The following is a 16,172-nucleotide window of genomic DNA, read 5'->3' on the forward strand; positions in this document are numbered from 1 at the left end:
TGTCCTGCCACTCTCCGGAGGCTGCCAGGTCCTCCTCCAGCTGAGGTGTCTCCTTTCCTGTTAGACCTCAGGAAGAGGAGATACCCCAGCCTGCAGAGCATCCTAGGGCTGGGGCTCCAGCGTTGTCTCTGCCTGAGCAGAGTCCTCGCTGGGGACTGAGTGTGACCTCATCCGTGCCCTCGTCATCTGTAAACTCAGCCGTGGTAGGTTAAACCTCGACTTCAGCCTTCCTCGTCCCAGGATGAGGAGTGTCTGAGTTGCCAGGGAGGAGACCAAGGGGCTGGTGTCTTTGCTTGGGCCTTGAAGGACTGTGGGGACAAAGCAGCAGAGGTGAGGTGACAGCCCCATATCCCTTCCAGGCAGGGCACATTGCACCTCATGATTCCCAGGGCCAGGAGGGAACCAGGGGGCAGATGGCTCAGCTGGAAGCTGCTGGTTAGGAATACGCCCCTCCCGAAACACCCCTCTTCCCACAGATGTGCTGGGAGCAGAGCCCCCCTTGCCCAGGCTGCGGGGGGAGCTCCATGCCAAGGTCCTTCCTCCTCCCCGCTGCCCTCACTCACTCTCTCTGATGTACTTGTGCTCGTTCTCGTGCTCATCCACATCCCGTCCAAGGAGTCCTGGGGGAACACAGCATGTCAGGGACCCACTGGCCATCAGGGACCCACCAGCCAGCCTGTCTGGCCACACAGTTCCCTGGGGAGGGCTGACCCCAGGGTGCAGCATCAGGGAGGGGATGGATGAGCCTCCTGCCAGCCCTACCTGTGCAGGCAGGAGTGGGAGAGAGTGAAGGGGTGCCCCACAGGTCCTGCACTGGGACACAGGGACCCTGGGAGAGAAAGGGACCCTGGGGCTAGGGGCTCACCGATGAACCTGACAGCCTCCAGCCGCAGGGACTCCTGCGGGCTCCGCAGGTAGGTCTGGCTCTTCCACAGGTAGTACGTGGCCCTGCTCCTCTTCCTGGCCAGCTGGAGAGAAGGGTGCAGAGTTGGCACAGAGATGGCCCCCCCGTTGGGCCATCCCTCCACCAAGGACCACCCTTCTTCTCCCCAGCAGGACATTCCCAGCTCTCCGCTCTCTGCATTGGGGTTCGGAGGGAGCAGAGGGCTCCCAGGCAATGCTAGGGTGCCATCCTGGTGGCGGGATCCCCTTTGGGACCCCGGAGGTGAGGACAGCCTGGAGCAGAGCCTGTTCCAGGAGGGTGCATGCAGCTGTGGGGACACTGCCCTTGGTCCCCTCTGCTGGGCACGGGCAGGGCTTACCCAGGGCAGATCCCAGGGGTGTTCGGGCTATGCTTACCAAGCACTCGCAGATCCTCCATGCCTGCGCCGTCTCGGCCAGTCGCACCAGCTGCCTCCACTTCAGGAACTGGCCAGCGCTGCGGAGGGCTTCCTGGGAGGCCTGGTGAGCAGCACAGATGCTACCACCACCATGGGGGGCACAGGACCCTGTGTCCTCCCTCCTGGTGGGGCTCAGAGCCTGTCCTGGCCCATGCAGGGAAGACGCACCAGCTGGGGACTGATGCTGCCAGCAGGTTCAGCACCCCAGGGGAAGAGGAGGGCAGCCACCGTCTCTGGCTGGAAGCCTGTCGGGGCTTCAGCGTTTCAGCTTTGGTGGCCCCAGGCTGCTGCGGAGCCGTAGTCCAGTCTCTGGGGCTGCAGGGACCCATGCCAGGGGCTGTGTGGAGGGAGCTGGGTGGGAAAGGGACCCACCTCCCCATCCACCAGGCAGCAGGAGGAAAAAGGCAGCAGTGGGCAGGGAGGGGGGCTCTGCCTGTTCCTAGGGACTCAACAAGCTAGACCTCACAGTGCAGTGTCAGCATTGCCCTCCCCAAAGGACCAGTCAGGTTGGGAATCCCACCTTGGCCACACTCTCGTCCTGGTCATGCAGGTGAAAGAGCAGCGGCAGCAGGCTGTCCCACACCACCTTCTTCATCTTCTTCTTTTCAGCACCCACCACGAGCCCCGTTGCAATTTGGAAGAGATGGATGGAGAGCTCCCGCACCGTGTCCAGCTCCTGGGGGAAGAGGGGAGGAGGACCTCAGCCACAAGCCCATGGCAAGCAAGGGGCTGACATGGAGACAGACATCCCCAAAATGGCTGCAGGCAGCCCTGCTGCAAAAGGCAGCGAGCTGCGGCATGCAGATGGTCTGCCCAGGGAGACTGGCGTCTCCGGGGCTGAGGGCCAGAGAGGGAGGCCCTGCAGAAGGCTGGAGGATGCTGCCAGAGCAGGGTGTGCATTGGTGGGGCTCAGCACGCCTGCTGCCATCCTGCCACCACTGTCCCCTGCTGCGGCAGGGAGGCCGAGCCGGAGTGAGTCCTTGGTGGGGGGTTTGTGACACAGCACGGAGCCACCAAGGGCAGCAATGGGGTCTGGGGACTGCAGGGCAAAGCATCCCCCTGCAGAGCACAGGGGCTGCAGTGGGAGGCGTGAATGGAGGTGCCCAGGAAGGGGGACATGGGGCTCTCCCCCAGCCTTACGCTGTTGAAAAGCAGCAGGAGCTTTTCAGCCAGTGCCAGGGCAGTGAGGCTGAGTCTCTTCCCCTCCAGCAGCCAGAGCATGTTGCCAAGCACGGGCAGGGCCGCGGCGCTGGCATCACTGTCATCATCCAGCAGCTGGTCCATAACGTACGGCAGCAGGATAAGGGCTTTCCTTTCCTGTGTGAGACATGCCACCTCCTTTTTGTAAAGGAGCCACCGATCACATGGGTGAAAACCCTCTCCACGAACACCGGCCTGCCCACTGGGTTCTCTGCAGGCAGTGCAGGTTACGAGGGCAAGGTCCCGGCAGACAGGGCTCACCAGCATGCCCATGGGAAGAGCAGGGCACAGAGGGGGAGGACAGACAGCACTGGCTCCTTGCCAGCCCTTCGGCTGCCCCCTTCTCCACCAGACCCCCCTGGATAGGCTGGTGGGTGACTGGCGCTGCCTGGAAAGCTGCCCAAGCTGCCAGCAGCCCCTGCCATGGCTGCTGTGTTTCACCCTGGGGCTCAACACCTCACGGCCAGGCCCTGCAGACCCCACGCTCAGGCCGGTTGCTCTGCCGCCAGCATCCCTGCTGGGACGTGCTGGCAGTGGGAGCCCGTTCCCGTCAGCACTGCTGCTTCTCTCCTTGGCATGGCACAGCCATGGGGCAGAGGGCCGGGGAGGCAGGAGAGCTGGCAGCAGCCAGCACAGCCCACAATGCCCAGGAAAGCCTGAGCTGCCACGTTACCCACTGTTCCACCCTGGGCTGCTGTCCCGGCTGCCCCCTACTCACTGTGTCAGGCCTCTCGGTGAGCCTGAGGATGGCCCTGAGCACCAGGCTGGGCATCCCCAGGCACTGGCTCTGCAGATAAATGGGGAAGATTTCCAGGGCACGGAACAGCTCTTCACTGATGTTGGTAAAGTCCAGCATCTGAAACACAGGCAGTGGGAGCTGCTGAGGTGTGGTGCTGGCTCCAACCATCAGCTCAGGACAAGGATGCAGGGCAAGACCAAGCCCAGACAGAGAGAGGCAGCAGGGATTGCAGAGAGTCCCCGTGCCCCACACCACAGCACATTGCTTGCTCATCTGCTCCTCCATGGTACCAACCAGAGCCCACCCACTGCCCCAGCTTTCCCCACAGTGGTGGGCATGGGAGAACCGAGCATCGGGGGGAGCTTGGAGTGGTGCCATCAGGCTCACCTCAATGAAGAAGACCATAGCGACCATCTGCCAGGTGGGGTCCTCTGTCCGGAGGAGCTCTACCAGATGGCAGAAGATGGCGGAGCGCAGGCGCCTTGGCATCTTCATCATCTCCCTGACGGGGAAGGAGGCACTGTCAGGCCTGAGCCAGGCAGGCACATCTTTTGGGGGTTTGCACCAGCCTGGACATCGCCAGTCTGTACCACTTTCTCCAAGTAATGGGGACCCCACTGCCATCAGCCCCAAGGGAGGGGGTGGCATGGGGTACCCTGTCCCCAAGGAGCAGGGAGAAGGGGCTCTCACCTGGCGATAATGCGCACTCCCATGAGGTGGGTCTGGGAGCTGAGCAGGGTGTCCCAGCCACCCTGCGCCTCGATGGCCAGTACCTGGCTCTCAAAGCCCATGCTGCAGAGCAGCACTTTCATGGACTGCACCGCAGACCTGCACAAGGAGAAATGCTTAGCTCCCACCCTGGCTTGGCTCCGGGTGGTTGGCAGGGATGAGAGGAAAGGGATGGAGCACCTGATGGGAGTGAGCTGATCCTGTCGGTGCTCCGTCCAGAAGATGTGCACTTCCTGCAGCGTCAGCTCCGTGGTGAATGACGCTTGGAAAAGCAGCGCCAGGAAAAGCTGGGGGAAAATTGCCTCCACCTGCCACAGGCAGACAGGCTGCAGGAGGATCTCGCTTATCGCCCTGGTTGCCTGCAGAAGACACCCGGACGCTGAGATGTCCCCTCACCCCTGGGGAGGTCAAGCCTTGGGGCGGGCAGGGAAGGGGAGCAGGGGCCCCGGACAGCTGAGATCAGCCCCGGAGGTCAGCAAGGCTTCGTCCAGCAACTCACAGCCAGGGAGAGGATGCGCGGGTTGTCCTTGGTGGAGGTGGAGGTCTTGCGCAGTGACTGGTTCACCAGCAAGCTGAGCAGCTCCCTCAGCACCTTGTCCGCAGCCCGGAGGTCAGACATCATAGCCCTCCACATGGCCCTGGCGACACTGCAGGGACACGGGGCTCTGTCAGCAGGGACACCCCAGAGGATGGCCGGGCTGAAATCCCTCGGGAGGGTCTTGGGGCCCCTCTCCTAGTGTGAGAGCAGCCCCCAAAGGCTGGTGGTCCCCTTACCGGGTGCACGTCGGGGAGCACTGCAGCAGGCTGGCCACCAACTCCCTGGGGTGTTTGCGCACAAGCACCACCAGGGCCCTGTCCAGGCTTTTGCGGGCTACCACCGCCCTGACGGAGGGCCGGCTTCTGTAGATGGCCCACACGACGTTCAGCACCTGGAGGGGAGACACGGGTGGGAGTGGGGATGTCAGCATGGTGAGCGCGGCCATTTCCCCAGCTCCTACTGGGAGCTGCTTCCGTTCCTAGTGCGGTATGCCAGCTCGAGACGGCGTCAGTGCTAGCCAGGCACAGAGCCAGGGGAGGAACAGTCCCCCAGTGGGCTGGAGCATCAGCTGTGCCACCCATGGGCTATTCACCTGCCCCGGCTGGAAGGCACGGTCCGCCACAAGGACATCCACCATGTGGGCAGCCAGCCTGATGCTGTAGGCGCTTGGGTGTCTCAAGCTCTTGATAGCCATGAGGATGATGTCTGCCTGGTCGGAGGACTGGAGGTATTTTGTGAACATCTGCAGGATGAAGGAGAGGAGGGGAGATTTGTTGCCTCACCCAGAGCATCACCCAGAGCATCTTGACTGTGCAGTGAGAGCGGGGCACGGAGCCAGGCTGCGCTGGGGAGGAGACTGATGGTGGGCATCAGGGTCCCGCAGGGGACTGAAGCTCCCTGAGGGCCTTTGCCTAGCCCCTGCTCAGGAACAGCGTGAGCCCCTGTCATCCCCACGCATCGGGTGTCCCTTCACTCACACTGAGCCAAAGGCACTTCTTACCGAGAAGATTTTGCGGGTGTGGCTGATTTTCAAAAGCTGCCAGGGCTTCATTGCTTGCCAGTCCTCCTGGAGCTGCAGCTGCTCTGTGCCATGCAGCCAGGGCCACCTGCCTGGGGGGGAGCAAAAACGGGGTGCTTAGAGAGAGGGTGCAGAAGTGGAAGTGCAGTCTGAGAGCATTGGGCAGAAAAGTTGCTGGCAAAGAAAAAGGGCACCAGACAGGTCCAGGGAGCAGATACCCAGGGAGGGTCCAGGGCTATTGTGAGCGGGGGCAAGGCAAAATGACTTTTCAGACTGCAGGCAGGCAGGCAGGTTGGATAAGGCTTTCTCTCGTCAAGGAGAGTGGCCCCTGACTGCCCATGCCTGGGGGATCCAGCCCAACACAGCTTGTCTTACTTCTCTGCTGCAGGACAAACGTGTGCAGGTGATAGAGAGCTTCTGCAGCCTCAGGACGCGTCCCCTTGTCCTTGCAGGTGCAACAGAGGGTGAGATGCCCCACCAGCTTCCCCAGCATTACAAACTGATGTGTCTTGGAGCACTGATGCCTGCGGACCGTGGCTTGGGCAAAGCAGGGGCAGACCTGGGGGAAGAGAGGCAGTGTGAGCACAACGGGAGCCCCAGCTGCTCCCAGAGCAGCTAGGCAGCAGCCAAGAGCAGGGCAGGGCTGCCGGACCCAGGTTCCTGCCTGTGCCCGGGGCAGCCCTGCCCTGCCCTGCCCTGCCCTGGGAGAGAGCATCAACAGGACAGGGGCAGGGCAAAGACCCCTGCTCCCGACCTGCTGGCTGGGTGCCCAGCTTCCCTGGGAGGTGCCGGGGCTCAGGGGCACAGGGACAGGGCACTGGGGCTGCCCAGACCAGGAGCTCGGTACCTGCGGCAGGGAGTAGGTGGTGATGAAGTTCACCAGCCTGGCGATCCGTGCCATGGCCCTCTCCTGCACCTCTGCCAGCTGGGAATCGGTGAAGGGCAGCAGCAGCTGGGAGGAGAAAAGCTGCTGGTGTGCCAGGGAGGTGGCATGGCACAGCATGGCACAGCCAGGCTTGCTCTGGGGCAGTGCCTGGGATGGGGCATGTGTCCTTCTTGCCCCTCACAGCAACCTGCTGCGGGCAGGCAGGTCACTGCATCCCGCTTCTGCTGCTGCCTCTGCTGCCTTCCATTCACTCCCCGCCAAAAAACATCCCTCTGCCTCCCACCCAAGGACTCCAAGGCTTTGGGGTGACCACCTCACTGGGGACCTGTGGTGGGGGCTCTGGGATATGGCCCATGGTGAAGCTGGAGGGGGAAAGCCCCAGGGCTGGGCTCCCCTTGCCAGACAGGCAGGTCCATCTGGGTGGCAGTGTTGGGGAGGACGGGCAGCGGGCAAGGCTGCAGAGGTGGCGTGGGCTGGGGCAGGAGAAGGGGCTCTGGCGGGAGCCAGGAGGCAGGGGGGTGGGTGGGGGGCATGGCTGGTAAGGAGAGACATTCCCTGCCCCCCTCCTTGCACCAGGTGCTGGGGGTGGGCACCGCTCAAGCCAGGGGTCACTGCCCATGGGGACCCTGTGCCAAGGTCAGACCTCCAAGATGTTCTGCAGCTCCACGATGCCAAGGGTGCCGGCACTGCGTACCAGCACCTGCAGCATGCTGTCCATCGTGGCCAGGGTCTGTGAGGGGGACAGAGTCTTGGGGGCAGCCCTGGAAGCCTGGCAGGGGACGGCCATGGCCCTGCGGTGCCCAGGAAGGGGCCTCGCAGCCAGGGAACTCCCCATGGTTCACCCCCTGGCACACCTTGGAGTAGAGTGAAGCATCAGGGCCCTGAGTGTCCTCCTGAGGAGGCAGGTGGAAGATGTTGCAGAAGCAGGCATACAGGAGGCTGTTCTTCTTCTCCTGCAGAAGCAGCCCCGCTCTGCTGCGGGGACAGAGGAGGAGGCAGACCCTGGGCTTAGAGACCTGAGCTGAGCCCCATGCCATGGGGGACCCCTCAACCCTCCATCACACTGGCACTTGCCTTTGCGGGGAAAACCCTGTGGCACCCCCTGCCCCGTTCTCTGCCTCCCTCTCAGACCCAGGACTGGGGATGCCCCCCACCTGGGACCGGTGCCATCGGGGCCACCAAGCTGGGGGCTGGGGCAGGTACCTCATGGAGATGATGGCCAGCATGGCTTGCTGCTGCACCATAATGCCCTGGGGGCCAGTGGGCTCCTCTTGCAGCAGCACCTGGGGAGCACAGCAGCGTGGGACAGCTCAGGATGGGGCAGTTTCCTTCGCCCAGCAAGAGCCTGTGGGGCTGGCAGAGCCCAGGTGCCCCCATCCTGGCACCCCCTCCCCACCCAGCACCCAGTGGTCCCAAGCCCCGTGGCTGGAAGGGCTGTGCCCGTCACAGAGCCACAGGCTGGCCAAGGGACCTGCAAACATCCAGCCAGGCCGCCCAGGTGGCTTTGGAGCATCTCCAAGGATGGAGACCTGGAGCAGTGCTCATCCGCAACCCCCCTGCCTGGCCAAGCTCTCATCTGCCCCCGGGGCTGTGTCGCTGCCTGCTGCCCCTGCCCCTGCCCCTGCCTCAGCCTGACTGGCCGTCCCCTCACCTCGATGGTCTCCACCACCTCCGGCTGGCAGAAGTAAAGCATGTCCCACACAGCGGAGTCCACGCTGGTGGTGCTGCAGACGGTGCAGATGGAGGCCAGAAACCTCAGCTTCTGGGCCTCTTGCTGCCAGCCAGGGAGGAGACAGACAGACAGACAGTGTCAGGGGGGAGAGACAGCCAGGTGGGGGGCCCAGCACAGCCCCCAGCACCTTCTGAGCACGGGACAGGGGCCGAAAGACAGGCTGGGAGACACGGGCACAGCCTCATAGAAGTGGCCACGGATACCTTTGGTCTGCTCCTGAGGAAGGCTCGAATGATGTCCAGGGTATTGTCTTCCTCCCTGGGCAAAGCCAAGGCAGAGCAGCACAGATCTGGCCAAGAGAGAGCAGGAAGGGCTGGGGGGCAAGCAGCAGGGAAAACCCGAGCCCTCTGCCCAGCTCCCAGGGATGCCACAAGCCCTTGCTCAAGGCTGGGACACCGGTGTCCCCTGTGTGCCCCAGGAGAGAGGGTGTGATGCTGGAGGGCAGCACAGGGAGGGGGCCCTGCTGTGGTCTGGTAAGGGATGCGCTGGCACCAGGGCACAGGGAGAGTCCCTATCCCAGGAACGCCAGAACAGAGCTCCCTTCCTGGCCACTGCGCCGTGGGAGCTCTGATGCCAGCCTGGCTGGGGGATGTGAGCCTGGCCCAGGACAAGGCAGGGCAGGCTGGGGAGCCCCCTGCTCCACAGCACCCGCACACTCACCTGCCCGCAGCAGCTGGACCTCGGACATCTCATGGGGCTTTGGCCTGGATCTGGGAGCCGGGGCAGCTCCAGCCTTCTCCACCCAGGCCTGCCTAACGTGGCCAGGGGGTCTCTCCGCCATCCTGCAGGAGGGAGGGAGGAAAGGGGTGAGGAGGACCCCCTGCCACCCCAGGGGTGGTGGGGGCAGAGGTGGCTGTGCTCAGGGGCTCCTCGCTCCCATCCTGTCCCAACACTGTCCTCCCAGACACTGCGGGAGCAGGGCTGGCTGCCACAGGGTGTCGCAAAGTACCCCAATGTCACTCCCCTAAGCCCCCTGATCCCCCCTCCCCAGAAGCCCTCTGGCTGCCCCGGAGCACGTGGACCCCTCCTCGCCCTGGGGGGACGGGACTGGCTCCCTCTTCCTCCTCCTCCCGCTATGGGGCTGGGGTTTGTCTGTATGGGGGCATCCCCCTTGTCGCAGACACCCCTCTGTCCTCTGTCCCTTCCCTCCCAGGGCCTGGTGCCACCCCCACCTATGGCCAGGCCGAGCCGGGGAGCAGCCCCCAGCCCCTCAGGCACGCCGAGGCTCTTCCCTCGTCCTCAGGAGGCGCAGGACAAGGCCCGCCGGGCTCCCCTCGCTCGAAGGCAGGTGGGCACACCGGGACACCAGAGGCCTTCCTGTGCGCTCAGCCACAGCGATCTGCGACCGTTGGGGTCTACTGGGTTGCCCTGGTTACGGCTGCCGCGGCAGGCGGCAGGGTTCCATCGGCCGTTCGCTGGCACGAGGGAGGGGGGGAGTCCCCCCTCCCCCCCTCCCCGGGGCCTACGCCCCCGCTGGGCTCAGCCCGGGCCTGCTGGGTCGTCTGAGCGGGCGCGGGGGCCCGGGCCGGGGTGCTGGGGGACGCGCTACGCCCGGGGTGGTGGGGCCAGGAGCGAGGTGGCGTGGGCACAGAGGGGTCGGTGCGTGGGGACGGGCGGGAGGGGAGGCGAGAGGCCGGTGGGCAGCGGGAGGCTGCGGGTCGGGCCGTTGCGGCGAGCTTGGCCCAGCAGCGGGGAGCAAGGCGGACGGCAGCGGCGGCGGGGCCGGCAGGTGGGTACGGGCGGGAAGGGGACGGGAACGGGGGAGCGGGGGAAGAAGGAAGGAAGGAAGGAAGGAAGGAAGGAAGGGGGAAAGGGGAGGGGAAGAGGGGTCTGGTAATGGGTCAGGGATGGGGTCGATGAGGGGGTCAGGGATGGGCTCAGGTATGGGTCCAGGGATGGGTCCAGGGATGGAGTCAGTGCTGGGGTCAATGATGATGGGCTCAGTGCTGGGGTCAATGATAGGCTCAGGGATGGAGTCAGGGATGGGGTCACTGATGGGCTCAGTGCTGGGGTCAATGATGGGGTCAGTGACGGGTCAGGGATGGTCAGTGAGGGGCTGGGGGCCACTTGTCTGGGAGGTCCAGCCGTGGGGTGGGCGCAGTGATCAGCTGGGTGGTGCCGTTCAGGTTTGTGCACCCTGTGCGGGTGTAGCGTGGTTTGGAGTGATGGGGGGGTGCAGGCAGGGTGGGCTGCGCTGTGCAGGGGTGCAGTCTGTTTTGGGTGCTGGGGGAGGTGCCCTGGACAGATGTGTCATTCATGCTGGGGAAGCAGAACCAGGCGCTGGTGAGCCGGTGCAGCGGTTCCTCCTGCGCAACATTCTTAGGAAAACTCTCCTTTTTCTTTCCTTTTCCTTGCTGCTTCGCTTCCAGATCTCTGTGGTCGCAGTTTGTGCTGCCTCACCTCCAGCACAGCGTGCAGAATGAAACGACGGTCACAGAATTCGTCCTCCTGGGGTTCTGCAGCACCCCAGCCCTGCAGCGCTGCCTCTTTGGCCTTTTCTCTGCCCTCTGCTCTGCCACTCTGATGGGAAACGCACTTGTCTTTCTGCTTATCTGCCTGGACTACTGCCTCCACAGCCCCATGTACTTCTTCCTCTGCCACCTCTCCATCGCGGACATCTGCTACGCCTCCAGCAATGTCCCCCGTACGCTAAGGAGCCTCCGTGGATAAGGCAGAACCCCCTCCTTTGCTGGGTGTGGGGCACAGATCCATCTTTATTTAATCTTTGCACTTACAGCGTGCGTGCTGCTGGCCGTCATGTCTCATGTTCGCTACATGGCAATCTGCCGTCCCCCGCGCTATGCGCTTATCGTGATCTGGAGGCTGCGCCTCACCCTTGCCACGGTTTTGTGGGCTTTGGCGTTTGTATTTGGTACACTGCAAGCCTCTCTGGCTTTACACCTGCCTTCCTGTGGCCCCTGCGAGGTTGTCCACTTCTCCTGTGAAATTCTTGCTGTCTCAAAGCTGGCCTGCCCTGCCGCTCTGCCAATAAAGTCCTGATCTTTGCTGTTTGTGTGTGCTTCTTCCTCTTCCCTTTAGCCCTAATCCCGATTTGCTCCCTGGACAGCCTAGCCACCGATCTGTGCATCCGCTCTGTGCCAGGATGACACGAAACCACCTCCACCAGTGGCTCCCACCCGATCGTGGTGGGTGTCTTTTATGGAAACGCCATCTTCGTGTACGCGGGGCCCGGGAGCGGTAACTCCTCTGGGAGGGAGAAAGTTCTTTCCCTTTTCTACAGTCTCGTCAGCCCCAGTTTGAACCCCGTCATTGACAGTCGGAGGAACAAGCAGGTGAAGGAAGCCTTGCTGAAGCTTCAGAGAAGGAAGAGGGTCTTTCATTCCATCTAGCTGGCGCTCTAGGCTTTCACCTGTCTCCTGTCTTTCTGCTCTTTCTTCTTGAGCTATTGCAGTATTTCTCACGGGATGTTAAGTGGTTAAAAGTGTCCTCGTTTCAGCTTGGATAGAGTTAACTGTTTTCCTAGTAGCTGGTACAGTGCTATGTTTTGAGTTCAGTATGCAAAGAACCTTGATAACACTGATGTTTGCAGTTGTTGCCGAGGAGTGTTTAGACTAAAGTCAAGGATTTTTCAGCTTCTCATGCCCAGCCAGCGAGAAAGCTGGAGGGGCACAAGAAGTTGGCACAGGACACAGCCAGGGCACCTGACCCAAACTGGCCAACAGGGTATTCCATACCATGCGACATCCCATCTAGTATAGGAATTGGGGAGTGTGTGTGGGGGGAATCGCTGCTCGGGGACTAGCTGGGTGTGAATGGTGGGTGGTGAGCGATTGCACTGCGCATCATTTGTACATTCCGATCCTTTTATTATTGCTGTTGTCATTTTATTAGTATTATCATTATTAGTTTCTTCCTTTCTGTTGTATTAAACCGTGCTTATCCCAACCCACGAGTTTTACTTCTTTTTCCGGATTTTCTCCCCCATCCCACTGGGTGGGGGGGAGTGAGTGAGCGGCTGGGTGGTGCTTAGTTGCTGGCTGGGGTTAAACCACGACAGAGACAGAGTCACAGCAGCACAGAATGGATGCTGAAAGAGACCTCTAGAGATCATCCAGCCCACCTTGGCTGCTCGAGCAGGGCCAGCTGCAGCAGGCTGTGAGTCTGCTTCTCAAAGGTTCTATTGGCTGCGTTGCTCCCAGGTTGTGGAGCTCGCATGGGAAATGGGCAATGAAGAGGGATGAAGTTTCCAGGCACTTTCTGGCCGGTGCAGTGATTTTTATTTTTTTTTTCCTTCTGACTTTTTTTCTCCCCGCTTCCTGGTCTTGCGGCTGCCCAAGGTGCAGCCAGACAAGCAGAGGAGGGTCCCTGCCTGGCCTGCAGCTCCCTCCCTCGCCATTCTTGGGGTGATTTGGTGTTATTTTGCTGTGTCAGTGAGGCAAAGCTGGGCTTTCCGCGGCTGAGTGTGGTGGGACCCAAGGAAGGCCGTGATGGTCTTGAGGCTTTGAAGGGCTGTGCACCGAGCCCTGTCCCCACTGGAGGGGACACTGGTGGTGTTCAAGACGAAGGCCTTGCAGCCCTTGTTGTCGTGTGTGCCCGTGTCCCCCCTGGCCCCCAAGGTCTGTCGTTGTCGCAGGGGCTCTGTGCTGCTTTCTGCATGGGGCCGTGTCCGTGAGTCCTGCAGGGACCTGTCTGTCCTGGCTTCCCCACCAAAGGGCTGCTTCCCCTGGGGAAGGGGACAGGGGAGTTGTTCCTGTTCCCGTCCCCCCCCCACCATCGCCTGCCCCGCTGGTGGTGACTGGGCCCTGGGGGTGGCTGGGTTCCCCTCGGGGCTTGCTGGCTCGGATTTGGGGCTCAGTGGGGCTTTTGCACCTCTTGGGGGCTGTTTCTTGGTGCCCCCTGTGCTCCCTCCCCCTCCCACATAAGCACCGAGCGGTTCTGGAGAAACAGCTTTTAATTGAAAAGACAAGAGAAAAGGTCCCATCAAAGCTGGTCTGATCCCTCCCTAGCCCCCCCCGCCCACCCCCCCTGCCATATACCCCACCCTTCCTCTCCCACCCCCCCACTCCCCCCATCTCCATCCCTCTCACCCCTGTCTAATCCCCCCCCCACACACACACCCTCACGTTGGCTGCCAGAGCCCTGAGCTTGCTGGGTGGCATTGGCAAGGAGCTCTGCGCCTGCCTCTTCCTCGGCTGCTCTGCCGTGGCAGACGGGGATGGTGGCAGGTCCATCCCCGCATCCTGCCACGGCTCCTGGGGCTCCATCCCACTGCCGTTGACTATTTTGAGGCTCAGCATGGCGTCGCTGAGCTCTGGGATGCAGTAGTCGGGGGTGAGCATCTCCTCAGGCAGTGAGAGCGAGCTGAAGTCGCGGTCCGGGCTGTCTGCGCCAGTGCCACCAGCGTCCCCAGGCATGGGGCTGCTGCTGGGAGCATGCTGGCTGATTGCCAGCCCGCCCAGGGAGCAATCAAAGAGCATTAGGGCCTCTTGGAGAGCCACTTTCTCAGCCACGGCAAGGGCATCTCCAAGGGCTTGGCTGGGGGGGACGTCGCCGCCCGGGGGTGCCCCCACAGGGGTGGCCGTGCTGGGGATGTTGATCTGTGCCAACTGCCCCTCGCTGTGCTGGTAGCCAGGGATGGACACTGGCAGCTCCAGAGGGTCTGGGGCCATCCCACTCCTCTGATTTTTGTAGGCTGTGAGGTATCGTGGTTGGCCCTGGGGGGCCCCGCAGCCCCTGGGACCCCACAGGGCAGCACCCGGCAGAGAAGCGGAACCTTGGCCGAGCGTGGCGGTGGCCGGTGGAGGCAGGTTGGTGGTTGTCCACTGGATGCGGAAGACCCGGGGGTCGAAGAGGCAGCCACATGGAGCCCTCTGCAGACCTGTGTGGGTGAGGGGGAGCCGTGCTCAGCCGGGGGGACTGTCCAGGGGCACCCGTTGAGCCGGCCCCGATGGCCGACATCCCCCAGCTCTGGGCCAGGGGTGTGGGAAGCTTGTGGCCGGGGTCATCCCCACGGGGTGAGCCGCTGTGCCGGTGGGACAGGGTTGCAAATCGGGGAGGAGACTCACATCTAGGAGGTGAAAGGGGAGAGGTGGTCCCAAATATTTGGGGAATTCTCTGCAGATGGGTTTTACTGGGAACGCGCCGCCCGGGCGAGGGCAAGGATGCTCACCGGGGCTTGCTGAACCCCCATGCGAAAAGTGCCGGGGGAACGGGTGTGATGGGGATGGCGAAGGTGCCAGAGCAGACTGGGGTGCCATACCTGCTGGTGGTGCCTGGGGGGCCTGGGCTGCAGGGAAGGGCTGCTCCCGTGCGAGCAGGCGGCACAGGTTGGCCGAGCCTAAGAGAATGAGACAGGAGCGATGGCCGGCGGTCACCTCTGCTCTTGCCCCCCAAGAGCGTCCCTGGGCTGCAGGGGTTGGGGTCAGTCCCTGCCTCGAGGGTAGAAGGTTTTGCAGAGCACGAATGGCTGGAAAAGCTGGGGCGCCGGGGGGCCCCAGGGCCCAGGCAGTGGGAGCTGCGTTGGTGGCCGCACCATGGTCCCTTCTGGCTGTTGGCTGCCAAGGACTCTTTGGTGTCTCCCCAGAAGGAATGCGGGGGCTCCCTGTGTTCCGCCCCACCCCCAAGAGCCTCCCCAGCTCCTCCTGGGGAGGGAAAGGGTTAAGGGAGGCTGGGGTGCCCCCGGGGCCTACAGGCGGCTCTCGGGGTCTGCGGGTGCAAATGCTCTTGGCTTTCAACAGTATTTTTCCGGTGGGGGAAGAAGAACAAGTTGATTCAGCCGAGCCAAGCGGGGACCAAGCTGCAGCCGCAGCCTCCTTGCGCCAGATGGCAAATGCGTTTGTGACCGTTACCCGCGCTTCTGTTCGCTGCATTGACCGGAGCGAGGCAGAAATAGGAAAAAGGACGTCGAGGGCGCGAAGGAAGGTCACGCGGTGTCGCTCGGTGGCACGCTTTCCCCCAGCCCTCGCTCCAGTAGTGCTGTCAGGTCCTTCAGTCTCCTGCTGGGAAAAGCAGCAGCTCTGGATCCCCCTGGGAGGGGGCGGCGCTTTCCCTGGAGGAGACGGTACCCGCCGCCGCGTGCTCCCAGAAAAGGACTGGATTCTGCCCAACGTCCGGTGTCGGGGCGCTGGGGCTGTTTGCGCTCTACGGGATCCCAGGGATGGGGTTAGTACATCCCCTCCTCGTGCTTGGAGGATTCGGCGCTAGCAAGGACACCCCAAGGGTACCAAGGACACAGGCCTCTCGCTCCCGCTGTGTGAACAGTGGGTGGCCTGGGGGAGTCGGGACAACTGCCGTGAACCGGAGGCCAAAGATCTCTCCTGGCCTGTATCCTGGTAATCAAAGAGATTGCGCTCTGTTCGTGAGGCACCTCTGGCTGCAAGATTGTGCAAGGCCATGTGCTGCGTAACTTGTGGCAGGGACCGATGCTGGGGGCATGAAGGCAAGCGCGCTTCTAAAAGCATAAAACTCCGTTTCATTTCAGAGCGCAGCTGAGCCACCCCGCTCCTCAAGACTCTGCCATCTGCACCGACTGCTGTGGCTGGGACCGGGCAGTGCTGCACATCCCAAAGGCCACCAAGTCACACCCGTGTCCCTGCTGCTTTGCCGGGAGCTTCTGCGATGCGAGCGATGTTCTGGGGGCTGATCTCTTGGACTGCAGCTACTCCGTCCCTGACCGGCAGCTGGCCAGGAGGGTTGTGTCCCAGGTGGAATTCCACCTCTCTGACGAGAACCTGGCCAAGGATGCTTTCGTCCTGAAACATGTCCAGAAGAACAAGATGGGCTTCGTCAGCATCAAACTGCTGCCGTCCTTGAAGAAGGTAGGCAGCGCGTTGCGTTGGCCAGCCGAGGTGGGAAGTGGCCTCCACGTGGAGGATGCCTGGGTGTCTGGGTGTGCTCTGGCTGTCTGCGGTGAGGTGTACGGGGAGGTCCAGGCTCTGCTCAGGCCGCCTGTGTCCCGGCAAAGCGCTGGTGGTGCAGAGCTGGGTCCTGCTCTCTGCCTTCAACGTGCTGCAGCAGTTCTCCACCCAGG

The 16,172-nt window shown here is 62.7% G+C and overlaps 1 protein-coding gene across 1 annotated transcript in view; it reads right to left on the reverse strand.

The window, feature by feature from the left end:
- LOC126034693 (electroneutral sodium bicarbonate exchanger 1-like) overlaps nt 1–16,172 on the reverse strand; it is a 112,525-nt gene that overhangs the window by 36,492 nt on the left and 59,861 nt on the right. The gene's annotated exons all lie outside the window — the stretch shown is intronic.

The sequence above is a fragment of the Accipiter gentilis genome, chromosome 35, assembly GCF_929443795.1.
Source record: "Accipiter gentilis chromosome 35, bAccGen1.1, whole genome shotgun sequence".
NCBI classification, from domain to species: domain Eukaryota; kingdom Metazoa; phylum Chordata; class Aves; order Accipitriformes; family Accipitridae; genus Astur; species Astur gentilis.